Source organism: Aquila chrysaetos, chromosome 2 (genome assembly GCF_900496995.4).
Source record: "Aquila chrysaetos chrysaetos chromosome 2, bAquChr1.4, whole genome shotgun sequence".
Taxonomy (NCBI): domain Eukaryota; kingdom Metazoa; phylum Chordata; class Aves; order Accipitriformes; family Accipitridae; genus Aquila; species Aquila chrysaetos.
Genome location: NC_044005.1, coordinates 37,188,777 through 37,201,204, shown reverse-complemented (window position 1 = coordinate 37,201,204; position 12,428 = coordinate 37,188,777). Strand labels below are relative to the sequence as shown.

The 12,428-nt window shown below is 39.4% G+C and overlaps 1 long non-coding RNA gene across 1 annotated transcript in view; it reads left to right on the top strand.

The window, feature by feature from the left end:
• The window catches only part of LOC115338588, a 187,311-nt gene that overhangs the window by 97,512 nt on the left and 77,371 nt on the right, over positions 1 to 12,428 (top strand). Inside the window, exon 2 of the long non-coding RNA XR_003922439.1 lies at positions 229 to 299. This is a non-coding gene — a long non-coding RNA (uncharacterized LOC115338588). The remainder of the gene's footprint in view (positions 1 to 228; positions 300 to 12,428) is intronic.

The following is a 12,428-nucleotide window of genomic DNA, read 5'->3' as shown; positions in this document are numbered from 1 at the left end:
CCCTTGTCTTGACATGGCATGCAGCAGTTGGGGACCTGCCACTCAACACACAACGCACAAACACACCAGCGTGTGCTGTTGAAAGTGTTAATTTTATTTGATACTTAGAATGTTCATTGAGTGTAGGTAGGGGATGGCTCCTCAGCCCAGTTAGAGACTTGTCTGCAAGAGAAGCGACACAAGTTCTGCTCCCCATCCCAACTAAAATCTAATTATTTTGCTTTACAGATTAGAAGAGCTTTAGCAGGGTAAGCTGAAAGAGACTTGGCCTGAGTGATTCCTGAAAGGATGTCTGAAAGGTAGGAGTCCTTGATCCAGACACAAGTCTGAGGCCAAATTCAGACATGAATTCAGTCGAGACACTGAATTCAGACATGAGTGATTTGATCTCAAATCTTCCACATCCCGTGTGAATGCCTTCTCATCCAGCTAGTTAACAAAGTGCTGTCAGTCACCACCATGACTGTGTATCTGCAAGGAGCCTAATCCTGTCATTCAGTGTGCCTTTAGTTCAACTGTTGGATTTAGATACCAGGTGGTCTAATCACTGGTTTTCTGGAGATCTCAGGTGGGAGTTATGTCCTTTGCCCAGGCCAGAATATTTCAGGAATGCCAGTGACACAAGACTACAGTCATGTAGGTACATTTCAAGCCAGGAAGGAATGTGCTAGTGTTTTCAGGCACTTCGAACATGGGGTAGGTGTTTGCCTGGGTTATTCTGAGATGCACTATTGGTCCTAAAGGCTTAAAATCCTGTTTTAAGCACCAAAGGGCAAGAGTTCATACATGGGATTCATTTAGTAATTTCATATTAAAATAACAGAAGAAACTACAAAAAACTATGGAAGAATAGGGTCCTCTTGAGAAGGTCTGATGATAGACAAACTGTTCATGGTTCCACATATTTCTTGATTAGAAAAGCCTCATTATATTCCTTTTTCGTGGTAAGATATTGTATCAAACATAATAGATTGAAATAAGTTGCTGAATGTTTAATTTATTTCATCACCTGTAGAAATATCTGGCAGAGACTTTTGTGTGGGAATGTAGCTGCTTTGCATTTCTTAATACTTCTAGTTTATAAATGTAACTAAATAGAGCGTTAAAATATGAATGTGATTGTCCAGAACATTGCAATAGTTGCAGTTCAGTGCACTGGGACCACACATGCAGCTTCTGTCTGTTGACAGGGACAGCGTAAATTGGTGATTATCTCTGATATTTTGCAGTGAAGTATGCATCTATATCTTGTTTGTCAGAACATTTGTTTCTCTTATTTTGGCTTACTGGGACAAGACTCCTTTCTTTTTCCCTAATAGAATATTCTACTTCTGACTAAGCTGCATTTAAAAAAATATTATCTGTTATTTTCAAACCACTCATATCTCACAAAAAGAGTACTATGTTGTAGTTATTTGTTGTTATTCTTATGGTAGGTATACACTTAAGGTCATTGTATTGCTTGCTCAGTGCTTATGAGCTTCCTTTGGTGACTGAATTTGCAAAGTACTGAACGCTGCTACTGATAGAGGTAGGCTTTAAACTGCTTACTTAATTCCACTGAAATCTATGGTACTACTTGTGTCCTTAAGGGTAAGCATGTGATCAGTATTTTGCTGGACTAGGGTCAGAAAGCTCAGTGCTTTGCAGCCTGGCTTATTAAGCACTGATAATGCAGTTTTAAAATCTTAATTTAAAGCTTAGCTGGACAAGGCAAGATTTCTATAGGGTAATGCAATCTGCTTGTGATCCTCTCTTCAGTTTCCAGTGTAATGTTAGCTTATCTATAGACAGAAGTGCATCAGGGCCACTTGCATAGTAAATGAAGGGCTGCCCAAGTCATAGGGTAATGCATTGACAATCCATTTAGCTAACAGATTTAACTCTGGTTTTTAGAATAAGTCCTAACTGTATATCATGTATAAACACAAACATGTCTGATGCCCAGCATGACTCATGTTTAGTTATTAATACAATCCTTGAGATAAGGTATTTGACAAGAACATGCCTTTATGCATGCTGAAACTAAGACGGTTATATAATACCAGGAGTAGCAAACAACTTTTTCAAAGTCTCATGGAAACCATTCAGGAGTGGGAACGGAATGCCAATTTCATTATCACCTATAAGGAGCCAAACAATGAGGCATTGTAGGCTCACAGACTGTGCTCAGAAAAGGAGGTTTAAGTGCATCAGCCAGTCGGTAAACTCAGGCTAAATCCTGTCAGATGGAATATGTCTGTTAACAAAGCCATTAAGTGTATTTTAAATGTTAAAACTTTTGCGAGGAATGTTCATGGGATGAACAAGGGAGGATGCAATGAGCCAGGCAGTAAAGTTCATAGTATTAGTGGGTCCATAGTAGTTTTTTAGCCACTGGTCTCAGGACATTTTACCATGTATGCAGCTGTTTTTATGTGCATTTTACAGATCTGAAAATGAAGAACTTAGGGGCTGTGCTCAAAGGGAACAAATGAAGGAAGATGCTAGAGAGGTAGAGAGGAAGTGTTGAAAATACTTTTTGATTGCAGTGTTTTTTTATGGGGGAAAAGAATTCTGATGAACCTAGTTTTGAATAACTACTGATGTTGCGATTTACCAAGTTACCAATTTTATGTTACAGTATAAAAGTACTGGTAAGAATTTATTTCTACAATTCGCTCGGGTTTCTAAGAAAGTTCTATTTTTTTACCTGAACAATTAATTGAGAAACTGTAAGAAAAAAAATCAATGAACAGGGTCAGTGAAAAAGGATATTCCCTTTGCCTAGTTACATCCACCACTTAAATAATAGTAGGAAGAGGCTGGATTTAAGAGAGAGAAGAGCCAAGATGAATCTGACTATCTAGAAGCCCTGCCCTGAGTCAGTAACCTTCTGGAAAAGTCTACAATGTCCTTTAAAGAAATCACAAGAGAAATGGTGTCCTGGTTAATGATAAAGGACTACAGCTGTGATACTTCTAATTTAGTCTAATTATAGCATTCTCATAATAGTACTTTTCTGCTTGAGAATACAAAATTGGAAAGCTTTGTATCTCCTGGTACCCTCTAAATATCCAGAACTTTTGTCAATGATCATGCGGGACAAAATGTGTTAAATCAACACTTCCTCCCTTTTGCTCTGTACACCTTCAGGTAAAATAAATTCCTTTCAACTTAACAAGGATACAGACAGCTGTTATTCAGACTGAAACAGTGATTTGATGAAGGAGTCAGAATTTTAATGTTTGGAGACTCTCTTGTGTTGGTGGAATAGCTCTTTCAGGCATTTCCTGAAGAGGACAGAGGCAGAGCACCACCGAATAATACCTGCAGTGCTCTTCAGGAAGTTCTGCCCAGAAGAAGCTCCATCTATCTTCTTGGCAGAGGTGACAATAAAGATTTTCCTCTTGAATTTATTTCTCAGCAGCAGTTAGCTTTTATCTTCCAAACAGAGCCAACTGCATTCAATAAAAATCATGTCCAAAAATGTTGACAAGGAAGAAGGATCCAACCTGCTGAACTTTTACAGATGTGTTGATATTCACATGCATCCCTCACACATTGTAAGGCTAGCAGTTACATGTAATAAACACCAGATTGTCCTTTAGTGATGTGATCCCAATGTAAATTTTTTCTGCTCATACTTATTAAAAGGAATAGTAGGGCATTATTCCTTTATGGTGCTATTGACTCTGTAATTTGAATCTAATTGTGGTGAATCATATCACTCTTTGCAAGTAAGACATTATAGTCCCCTCTTCACAGGGAAGAAAACCCAGAAGAATTTGTAATTTGTAGCAGGTGTTACAGAGCTATATGTGATAAAACCATGTAAGGAATTTGATACCTTGACTGTTAGTTCTGTGTGCTGATGCAGCTATTCTTCACCAGCACCCCCACAAAGCAGAAGAGTAGGAAAAGTTGTGGGTGGGATTTTTCATTCATTTCTAGGGTTTTTCAATGAAGATTCTGCCGTACCAAATATAGGACTTGTCAGTCTTTAAAATAATATAATGTAAGGGAATTTCCAATATGTTTTTGTTTCTATTTGTTTTACTTTCACAGGTTCTCCAGGGAATTTTTTTTCTTTAAAATTCCCAGGATGACAGAAGAGTCCTTGGTGACAAGTCGTTATAAGAACCTTCTTTCTCTTAGTGCGAATTCTTATGTGAAAAAGTTTGAAAATATTTTTTTCTATTGCAACACTTACACATTATGGAAGTTAGGAAGGCCTAAAGGGGACAGTGAAACCCAGCTAACATCCATTTCACAAGAACAGTAGCATCTCTCATTTTGAGGAACATGTGAATTTAGATCCAGATTGGGACTTACATCTAACTCTAGCTGTAAACTTTCACAAATTGTTGTCTGTTGTTTCTGTGGATCCACAAATCCCCATTGCCACGCAAGTATAAAACAAAATTATTGCAAACCTCAACAGTAACAATAAAACGATAAAATGTAAAGTCCAGTCTGGCAAAATGAACCCACCACAAGATGCTACTTGAGAAGTCTGAGAGAATTTATCCATTAAGTTAGAAATAGAACTCAAATTCTTATATTTCATGTACAGCCTCAATATTAACACAGCATGCAGGCATTGTGGACACCAGGATTCATACAGTAAAGTAGGGAGGACCAAAAAGTCCATAACTTTAGACTGAATTTAAAATTTGAATTGGGCTATAGTAAATTACTTCATAAGATGTGCTCATCTCAAATTCCTTCTAGTATCATCTATTTGAGCCCCCTTCTTAACTCAGTTAGCCAGATAACCTTTCAGGTTTTTATTCCCTGAAGACCTGCCATAATGTGAAATGGGACTGAGATATTTTCCTCAGCTGTGGTCCAGATTTTTTTCAGTTTTGAGCAACAGATGCTAGTGTTAGGACCAGTTCTCACCTCCTTACTTTCCCCGTAGATTTTGTAGACTCATGCTTCCCAGACTGGACTTCCAGCTCAGATGTTCCAGTCTGTGACCTAGGGAAGCCAGAAAATTTAGCTGCTTTAACATGAACACACTCTTATTCTGTCACCACTGAGTTAAACAAAGGTAACAAATGTTTCTAAAATTGAGCTTTTCTTCTTGAGAAAGATTCAAATGTAATCATGTAAAAGGAGCTGAACTCATATGTTTATTTCCAATATACTAGTTATGTATTTCATGGAAAACTAGCAATCTGTAAGGTGAATTAATATTTTCAAAACTAATATCCTTATGTAGGATCCTCCTCTGAAAACGTAGTTTGTGTGCCTGACCTTTGAAGCCACCTTATTATAGAGGTCTGGCTGAAACGTTGGTTGTGTAATCAAGCTAGGATTTGGTTGGTTTGTTTTTCTTCTGTTAGTCATGAATGGGTTAGGAATGAACTAGCATGGTTTTCGATGACAGATTTAATATGTTGCTGTCCTCCAGCTTTTTCAGAGTTCTGTCTGTGTGTGTGTTTACATGTACATATGCTTGCGAGAATTAATAAAGCTACAGAGTCTAAGTTTTTCACAGTGAGAAGTCAGTAGTGTCTCTGTTGGAGACTGCTCGTGTTTGTCTTCGTTTGTCAGTGTTTTTATTTAGCCACAAAACAGAATTAACTAAAAATGCTTCATTTCAATTAAGAGTTTTGGCATAGGTCCTTAGACCAATTTTCAGGACATCCAGATGCAAAGAAATTTTGGTATTTGCCCCAGACTTTATTCCCTGCACTTGTTTCCAGAAGGCCAATATAAATCAGAGTTTGTAAACAAGACAGAAGGTAAAAAAGCAGCAACTTTTTAAGCGTTCCTACTTGGCATGGGAAGTCAGTATTATATAGCTGACTATCTCCCTAGGTTACGAACATTCTCCTGCCATGTGCATGTCATCCTTTAGGCCCAGGTTTTACTGGTGTGATAACACTGCATTTGTGTAAATGGTGTCATGTGTTTTAAGGTCTGTTGTTAAAACCCAGCCCTACATAGGAATGCCTTTTTATTCCTCATGCCAAATTTTCCTTGGGATGGAAGCTCTAAGTACACTGTTGCTTTACACTTCTAGGCTTGAATGCCTCTTTTTATAGCAGGTAGTAGATATACTTCCTTTTGTTCACTGTAGTAGCTGTTATTTTATCACAGATTTGCTTCAGAGTATGCGTGAGGTAGGTTGGCAGCAGTTTCTGTCAGCTGCTCACATGATTTATTTTCATCATTTTGTGCGTCTCTCTCTAACTGAAGTTATGTCCTCATCCAAGCCAAAATTCATTATGCTGAGACACACATGGTAATGTTATGATTATCTCTTAGTATTACTGGAAATAGGCATCAAGTAATGTGTGATGTGTTGTTTTGAGTTCTTTTCTATCATAAATTCTGTAAGTAATGTGGCAATTGAGGTAAACAAGATTATGTGCAAAGTGTGCATCACTAGAAGATAGTAAAAATTGCTCTTTTTTGTACTTTCCATATTCCAGAAACTTATAACTCATGCTTGCTCATTTTCATCTGTCTCAGCTAGTGATGACAAACCAAGAGAGAAAATAAGAACACATCAGAACTTACATGGGATCTCAAACAGTGAACTTTTCTCTTAGCATGGGCTTGTCTTGTATACATTGTTTTGCTTCCCATTTCTAGGTACAAATGAAATAGATGAAAAATGTAATGAGATGGAGTCTTTTCTACTTTTGACTTTCGAATGCAAGCTGGCAGGCAGGATGATGACATGTTGTTGAACACTGTGGATCACTTTGGTTGCAATCTTATTTTTAGTGGACAGTTTTGGAAACTTCAAAACTGAAAAACATTCTCAGTTGAAGACAGAACAACTGAGCAGGCATCACAACTTTATTTGTCCCTTCACCAGTGATGTTTTTCTCCAGGTAGAAGTATGTAGAAGCTAGCATGTAGTAGGCTTGATGGGCAGTATGTAGATTGAGTTTGCATTATGGATGTTCATCCTCATAATTGTTTTCTAAATAATGTCTAAAAGTATAGTTATGAGAACACTTTTTCGTCCACCGATCCAGGAGTACAGACCTATCCCATTTTCCAGCCTCATGTCAAGGCCAGATCCGTATGTTCACCAGTCTTTCCCCCCTGTGCCTACACTTGATTCCTGTGGAAATGAAATCCTGTGCATGGGCTGGCAGGGCATTGGGGCCATATTTTGGCAGATCCCTGGTCGGCATAATGGGAGAACAGTATTCCAGGGATCTGGAAGGAACTGGGTCTCAAATCTTGATGGAGGTTTTCCCAAAATCTTCTATGGGCAAAAGTAAACTTGGGAACAGAGTGCTTTAAGGGGAAAACTGAATAGGAATAAACTGGAAGCAGGGGAGAAAAGGGCAGACGGGATTTGGTAAGAGAGAAGGAAAGGTGAGCATGCTTGGCAGTGGGAGTGGGATAGTAAAATGAGGAGAGGTGGATTCCCTCTTTTCTATGGATACCGTTCAACAGACGGACAGTAAACGCAGACAAAAGTGACAGAATGTGCACCATTGAGTGGTCTGGTAACACCACCAGACCTGAGGGGATCTTAATTTCCTGGTGCTTCTCCTGTTGAAAGGAGCTCTGGAGGCTTCCTCGCCAAAGTATAGGACCTTGTCTCTTCTCTGCTAAGCTCAAAGCAGTGGCTTCTTTGAAGGCTTGCCTCAGGGTTTGAGGTTTTTATTTACTACTGATAGTTATGAAAGAAAGTGGACTGAGGTTTAATTCTCTTCATTGCCATCACTGGATTTGTTTATTCCAGGCTTGGAGCAGGTTCCGGTTTTCATGAGAAATTGTCACCTGAAAACCAATGATGTTTTCGTCTTAATAAGGATATGACCTAACAACTAGGAATGTGGTTGTGGTCTGGGGATTTTCTTTCAGTTTAAATTCAATATTTTGTCCTAGAATGTACTTTGCCTAATTTCTGATCCTTTTTACAGATGGTAGATGCAGTGCCATATCAAAATGTGCTGCATATAGGAGTACCTTAGCTTGCACTCAGTGATATTCTAGTCCCGGTGGTGTTAGGAGAGGGCAAAAATACTAAAGGGTGAACAAAAGCTATTAAATTAACATTTTTTACCCAAAATTTTAGTCCCAGAGTCATGCAGTTGGAGTTAGCAATAATATATACTACTTCCATATTTCTGTGGCTGATACTTTCTGACATTGCACATGATGACACCAAGTATTGAGATAAGATTTCTTGTGATAACAATTGTATCTTAATAGGATCTAACTGTTGACTAAATACTTTCATATCATAAAAGTAATACACAGCTTAGTGGTTGCTCAATTAAGGAAAATTATGTTACGTCGTTCTATTTATCTCATTGACTTACAACAATGATTGGTGGAAACTCAGTATAATATACTTATCTGTTATGAAATTCTTGTCTGTGATTGTACCCATTCAAGAAAAGACTACTTAAAGATTATCTTCTGGATAGGGAAGGTTATGACTTATAAAATCTCCAAAATATAAGAATGATCAAATATTTTTTGCTGAATATAGGAAATATATATTAATTATTCTCAGTGATACTTTATTAATAATTTCCCATCTTTGCATAAATTTTTCCCAGCTTTCACAAAGTTCTGAATTCTTTGGCAGATAACAAAATCTTTTGTGGTTATGAACGATAGCACTTTTTACTACGCAAATATTTAAGAAGTTCTGACACTTAAGAGAGTTTCCAGGAAATATTAATCTAGTTGGATGTTTAAAACCAAACATGCAAAACTGTGGCAGCTGTAGCTGCTGAAGTTTTTCCCCCAAAATGAGGCAGCAAGGTTAGCAGAACTAAAGGGAGACTAAATTAACGTGTTAGACCTGATGTAAAGATCAAACTATAAGGGATGATGGGGTAAGTGCAGAAGCGGGTAAGCTACTGGACCTTTGTCATCAACAAATAATTTCCTCTGTACTGTTTGCTATCCTGGTTCAAGAGATGGGAAAGTGTGCAGATGGAGTGTGAGAGATCTTTAAGAAAGCTGTATTCACTTAGGTCTTCTCAGCTTTTCCGAAAGTACTTGTCTCAAAATAATATAAGCTGAACGCAATTCTGAGAGATGCTTTAAGCCATCTGACTGGCAAACATACAGGGCTTATGGCTGTAGAAATGCCCTCCATGGGCCAAGTGAAATGTCATCACCTTAAAAAAGTCAGATACCTTTATTTGTAAATTAAAGAAACCTTGAGTTTATTGTCAGTAAAATTCCACAGTCCATGGAGGCAAATTTCCCATTGGGATCTGCCCAAATCAGAACTTGCAGAATTCGGCCCAGTCACACAACTGGCACAGCGTGTATCTGTCATTGCTTTGTGTGGCAAGGTTTTGGTAGTGGGTAGACTACAGGGGTGGCTTCTGTGAGAAGCTGCTAGAAGCTTCCCGTATGTCTGACAGAGCCAATACCAGCTGGCTCCAAGATGGACCCAGCAGTGGCCAAGGCCAAACCCATCAGCGACAGTGGTAGCACCTCTGGGATAACAGATTTAAGAAGGGGGAAAAAACCCCTGTGCAACAGCAGTTGGCTGAGAGGAGTGAGAACATGTGAGAGAAACAACCCTGCAGACACCCAGGTCAGTGAAGAAGGAGGGGGAGGAGAAGCTCCAGGCACCAGAGCAGAGATTCCCCTGCAGCCCGTGGGGAAGACCATGGTGAGGCAGGCTGTCCCCCTGCAGCCCATGGAGGTCCACGGTGGAGCAGATATCCACCTGCAGGCCATGGAGGACCCCACAGCAGAGCAGGTGGATGCCCGAAGGAGGCTGTGACCCTGTGGGAAGCCCGTGCTGGAGCAGGCTCCTGTCAGGACCTGTGGCCCCATTGAGAGTGGAGCCCATGCTGGAGCAGGTTTGCTGGCAGAACTTGTGACCTCATGGGGCACCCGCACTGGAGCAGTCTGTGCCTGAAGGACTGCAGCCCGTGGGAGGGACTCCACACTGGAGCAGAGGAAGAGTGAGGAGTCCTCCCCCTGAGGAGGAAAGAGCAGCAGAGACAATGTGTGATGAACTGACCACAGCCCTCATTCCCCATCCCCCTGTGCCACTTGGCGGGGAGGACGTAGAGAAAATCGTGAGTTGTTGAGCCCAGGAAGAAGGGAGGGGTGTGGAGAAGGTGTTTTAAGATTTCATTTGATTTCTCATTATCCCACTCTCATTTGATTGGTAATAAATTAAATTGATTTCCCAGAGTCAAATCTGTTTTGCCCGTGATGGTTAATTGCTGAGTGATCTCTCCCTATCCTTATCTCGACCCATGAGCCTTTTGTTGTATTTTTTCTTCCTCTGCCCATCTGAGGAGGGGAAGTGATAGAGTGGCTTTGGTGGGCACCTAGCATCCAGCCAATGTGTATGTATCCTTTTTATTTTCTTCAGTAGTGTAATATGACTCTGCTGTTTTGTAAGGATTTGTTGGTGTTTTCTGTTACTGTATAATCTGTCAAGGTCAAACCCACCACAATATCTTACCATTTAATTTGTAACTCTTCATTATCTTCAGCTGTCCTGGACAGACATGTAAGTTGTGCACACAGGCCTTAAAAAGGAGAAAAGCCTACTTGTCTAAGTGTTTTGCTGTGATGGAACCAGTGAATGAATGAGAAAGACTGCAGTAACATGATTGAGAAGTTTGGACTATCAAATAGAGAGAAATAAATTCTGAGGAGGGGCTATCATGCAAATACAGACTTACTGGGAGAGGCAAAGGAAACTTTTGCCTGCTTATTAACACGAGTCGATGCAGCACATGTTCATGCAACAATGAGACGTATCTCCCCCCGCAGCATTGTTCACACCAACCGAGAGGCCCTTATGTAGGAGCAGCAATCAGTTAGGTGAAACTCATTTACCATCACAAATTAGGTGTACTCACATCCGCTCATTTCAAAGCCAGAAAGTGGTGTTGGTGGGGTAAGCTCTTTCAAATGTGTTCAAATTAAATATGACAGCAAGTATTAATGAATGACAAGACCCATTTCAATCCAAAAGCTTAGGTAAATGTATCAGAATTTCCTGAGGGAATTTCCAAGTTCTGAAATCTATTCTCTTACTAATAATGTAGTATTAAAACATCGGGTTGTACTGGCCTCCAAAAAATGAATTCTTTGTGTTCTTTTTCCCTCCCAGGAATGTTTGAATGGCCTATTAGTGCTGGTAGGCTGAAAGTGGGGAGTCAAATGACTGCTGGAAGCACAGATGTTCTTGAAACATGTGGGCTTACCTTTAGAATAAAATCTGCAAAAATATTTAGACACTGACGTTCCATCAGTTTCATGTTGGTGCCTGAATATCTTTGAGGATCTAGCCCTTAATTACTATAGTGGAGGTAAACAGAAACATCTAAGATAAGACAACCTGAGTTTTAAAAAGCCTGAACATCTGCAGTTATCAACTTCAACAGGAACTGCATGTTTGGTGGCAGGAAAGTGGGGATTAATTAGTACATGCAAGAAAAATCATAGTCCACTGTAATAAATTTATCCGTATGAATAATTTCTGCAGTTTCGCTGTTTGATAGTGATCCTTTGCACATCACCCAATCCTGTCCCTTTTCTTATGAAATGGAGGTTAAAGAAGAAATTTATTAATAAGATTTTGCTGTCTAGATATTGATCCCAGGTTGTGATGCAGAAGATATTTGGAATGCAGGAGAATAGTAAACTTTAGCTGAAAGCTGTTTCCACAGTTATTTAATTTGTGGTGGTCCTTGTCTATTCTCATATTTTTTGGGTGAAGTATGTGCTTTATAATTTGATTAATAAGATTGGAGTTTCCTGCTGAAAGTAATTAAAAAGGGCCAGATTTATCCACTTCCTAGTGCTTTCCTGATTTTTGCACAAATTTTGAAAATTTGAGACCCACTTCAGTGATGATTCTAAATCAGTACCTATGTTTATCTTTCAAGAAAACCCACCCTTTCTCTATTTCCTTAATTTTTGAACAACCTGTCCATGCTGCTATTCGATATGTAGACCATTTTCTTTTATGCGGAACAATGTATAAACAGTTGCTCCTTTTACACATCTGATGCAATAATAACATTGGTATCAGCCTCAGTGAGCTGGAATTTCCTGCATAGTGGACATACCACACAAGAAGCTTCAGTTAGTTAAGCCACTAGATAAACCAGAGACTTTCTCAAAGCTGCTGCTTCCATTACTTCCTCTATCCAGTCTGTCCTAGGTACACTTTAGCATGTTCTTTCAGAGCCAAATTGCCTGAAAGGCTGTCACTTCAACCTCATGAACGTCTCTGCTTCTAAAGACAGGTCTGTGGTCTCTAACAGTAGCATGAGGTTACATATACACATAATTATATTTTGGAAATGCATCTGTGAGCTGACATTCTTTTCAGGGCAATACTTCTGGCTTACTGTGAATAAGTCATCTCCTTTGCTTTCTTAAGATTACTACTGAAGATTGTTCTGCAGTATTATGTCCTTGATGTGAAGGAAAGCCAGAAAAAAGGTTCCAGACTTGTCCTT